This window comes from Epargyreus clarus, unplaced genomic scaffold (genome assembly GCF_041222505.1).
Source record: "Epargyreus clarus isolate Ecla_fem2 unplaced genomic scaffold, WU_Ecla_fem_2.2 ptg000031l, whole genome shotgun sequence".
In the NCBI taxonomy this organism is placed as follows: domain Eukaryota; kingdom Metazoa; phylum Arthropoda; class Insecta; order Lepidoptera; family Hesperiidae; genus Epargyreus; species Epargyreus clarus.
The window spans coordinates 931,915-936,068 of NW_027332236.1; positions in this window are offsets into that span (position 1 = coordinate 931,915).

The following is a 4,154-nucleotide window of genomic DNA, read 5'->3' on the forward strand; positions in this document are numbered from 1 at the left end:
ATTTTTTTTTCTTCTCCACGTCGCTTTCGGGTAGCCATGTTTACAAATAAAAATCCTACTCGAATGTCACCGGACATAGACAACTATTACAAAAAATAAATAATTTAATTTTATAAACGATAATGAAATTATCAATAATATAAACAAATATATAACACATTTTAATATATTAATGACATAAATATCTTATATAAAACGTGGTGCAATAAATCTTTCGCCATTTGTACATTATTTAAGGAAAAAATATTATCGTTTTACAATAATTTTCTTAATATTATTGAATTATTTCATTATATTACATTCGTTTATTTATTATTATTATATTGAAAGTACTGTAAATATTTAATTTTTAACAAACTACCAACAACGCCTGACAGATAACATTAGCAACATTTTGTAATCAACTCCAATGTAAAGAAAAATGTTACAGGTACTTATTCTATTTCTATCTTTTGCAAGCATAGATTACTTATCTATGTTTGTAAGACAATAATTTGCTTTAACATTCAAGATGTTAAAACAATTAAGTATTTATTATATATCAAAACTTTCGATCCACATGAATAACGATGCGTTATCCAATGGACTACATATTTGTTAGCTACCTCTATAGCTTCTACGAAGTATATAATAATGTTTTATTGCTATTTATTATGTTATACTATAACCAGGAAATTAATAAACACAACAGATCTATTATAATAACTGCATGTTATAATGGAAGCCACTCACAAACTACTTATGAAGTAACAATAAGTTATTTCCTTATTCCAATCGATTGTTTAAATGCCTACTTTTTGTTACAAATTAAGTTAAAAGGCCAAATTATCAGAAGAAGTGACTGCAAATATAAAACATATTCATGTTTACTAAGTTTGTGTTTTGTATATCTCAAATAATATGAGAAAATGTTCTGTGTTTAAGTTTGAAGTTTATGCTGAGGGTGAAGATATATACGAGGCATTCCAACTTAGTTTTTTTTTTACAATTGGAGTAGCAGACGAACATGCAGTCCGAGACATTCCAACTTAGTCCTTAGAAGTAGCGGCGCTTCTACGGTCGAACTCAAGTAGGAATTTAATCTAATCTGGGGTTAATTACCCATGTCCATGTGCGGCAATAGCCACATACCATCAAGTAGAATGCTCGCTTGCAACTTTTGAATTATAAAAATAAATAACCCTAATTCGGACGGAAGTGTCGTACAATGCTATCTGCACTCTCGTATTCTAAGACAAGCATGGTATGTCGATTGTAGTTACATAAGTCATTGCATTTACCATGAGGTTACGCGCAATCTTACGCCGATTCTACGGAAACTCGGCTCTGTCAACGTGCTGTGAATCATACATTTTTATTTAATTTATTGATATATAAACCAGTAAAATGTCGTTCTCGGGTTTAAATGTCTAACTGTAGTTATTTAGATTAAACAGTTTATCAGCATAATACTATTTACGAATATATTTCCGCATCAGACACTTATCTGTTGTTTTTCAAGAAACAGACTTTCGCATTTAACCTACCATATTAGGTACTAGCTGACCCGGCAAACTGTGTACCACCTCAAAATCGATTTATCAAATATATTTCATATAAATTATAGCCTATGTTCGTGGATAATGTAGCTTCAGAATGGTAAAAGATTTTTTTAAATCGGCCCAGTAGTTTTTGAGCCTATTCATTACAATCAAACAAACAAACAAAGTTTTCCTCTTTATAATATTAGTATAGACAAGAAAAGAACTTACAATTGGTGTAAGGTGTAATATGTAATATAATAAATTTAATGGTGGAAGAATTCTTCGGAGATCCATTGCAGCGGAACTGCAGCATATCTGTCTATCTGAAAAGAAAATACCGCACTGTGACGCTGTATAAACAGTGGTTTAATTCAGTGTGTAAAAAAATCAAATCTCTATTACAATTCAAGAGATAAGAGCCCTGTGACAGACGGATGGTCATAAAGCGGAGTTTTAGTAATTTTACCCCTGGGACCTCGAATCTTCGTCGAGTGTTATCAAATTCCAATTAATTTTGACGTCTTCTTCGTAAATCAAAAAATATCAACTTTACATACCTGTAATGTTGCTATTTTTTATTTACGGCTTATATACAAGTACTTGCAAACACATAAAAACTTGTTACAGACAATAACCACTTAATCAATTACAATTATTGGCCAGTAATTATTACGACCTTCAAATACTGTTCAATAAGTAGGTAAATCCTATGTAGGTAGCTTTAATCTTGTGTAGCAGGTACCTGATCTATGTAACACCATTAAGCCTCGAGGTGGCGCGCGCGGTGTTCCCGCGTGCACCTCAAAGATGAGCGGATGGAGCAGCTCCAGCTCCATCCCGAACCGAGACGGGCCCGGACGTGGGCAAACGCCGTCGGGATCGCGGACGAGTGCTATTAGCGTACCCGTGGTCCCGACAAAAGGCGTCCAGAGGAACACCGTGGGGTTTTAGCCGGTAGGAGTCCGGCATATCCTCTCCGCTACCCCCGCAGCTGAGAGGAACCCATGAAGGGTTTCCCCACGAAAAAAAAAAAAAAAAAAGGTACCTGATCTATGTAAATTAATAAAATTGAACTTACATTATTTTAATAATAATACAGATATAGAAGTAACAATGTGAGAATACAGTATTGAAGCAAAATAAAATTCTATATAAAAATCTATGTGAATGAAATTTAATTTTTCTATCGAGTTATCCCATTATTATAGTAACAATTGGTTAAGGAGATATGCAAAAACACTTAATATTTTTTCCTGTAAAAAATAAGTTTGCGAAGAGAGCGACTGGCGCCACGGGGACAACCTAAAAGGTGCTTCACAATTTTTAGGGTTCCGTACGTACTAAAAAGTAAAAACGAGCCTTCGCTCTTGATCTGTAGTTCGTTCTTCCGTCTGTCTTTAGGGCTTTCTTTATGAAGACGTCTCCAGAAATGTAATACATAGACACGAAATTTTAAACATAAATATATAATGACAAACATTTAATGGTTGTACGGAACAGTTAATATGCGAGTTCAATCCGCACTTTGCCGTTTTTTATTTTTATTTATTGAATGAATCGTGATAATGATTGTTACACTTCATACAATATAATGAAGCTTGTAAATATAGGTAACTTGCATTCAATTACGTTGTTGCATTACTTTATTAGTCATACGTAAATTTAAAACGTAATATTATGACTTCCGTGTGAACGGAACATCTGTTGATATCTGTGTAGCTATAGAGCGTAAAAATTATAGTCTATAGTGGTTAAGAAATTCAGCCTCTCAAGCGGGAGGTCCGAGGTTCGAATCCCAGATGCACCTCTGATTTTTCAAAACTATGTGCGTATTAAAAATAATTATCAATTTCTTGTGAGGAAACCTAAATACTTGACAGTTCTTAATAACGTTCTAGAGGGTGAGCAAAATCTACTAATCCGCACTTGACCAGCACGGTGGAATATGGCCTATATCTACCTAAGCCTCTCTCACTCTGAGAGGAGACCCATGCCCAGCTGTAGGACAGTATTGTTTCTCGACGTCGCCGATGACTTCACACACGTTAGAAAACTTTACATTGAGATAAAATTCCTTACCTGAGGTCGGCCACAGATGCGCCGCTACCTCTAAGGCCTAAAATGAAATGCCTCGGAGAAATATGTCTCCCTTACCTCTTCAAACCAGGACACAGCAGCGCTTAACATTGCTGTTATTAGGCAGAAATAGATGTGGCGATGGTGCCGCCGGAGTCGAACCACAGAGCATTCTACCAGCTACTACGATTAAGTGTGCAAACCCATGATCACGTGTACTGAGCGACGGTCAATTCTTAAAATATAGGTACGGTTCGCATTTCGTTATGTCACACGTCTCGTACGAATATATTGCATAAAAGTGACGTGTCACTTGCACAACAAGCGTGACCCGACGACAAACTCTATGTGGTTTGGTCACGCGATATGACATAGATATTGTGGTATTTGTATTTTTTTTTATTTGTTCCGATTAGAATAAGACTCAAATGTTCAAAGATTTGGATAATAATTAAACAAGCTGCTCTTTATTATATTGATTCTTTATTATATGGATAAATAAGTGGTAAAAATAAGGAAAGTAATTTAAACTAAGATAGAAAAGTCATCATCTGG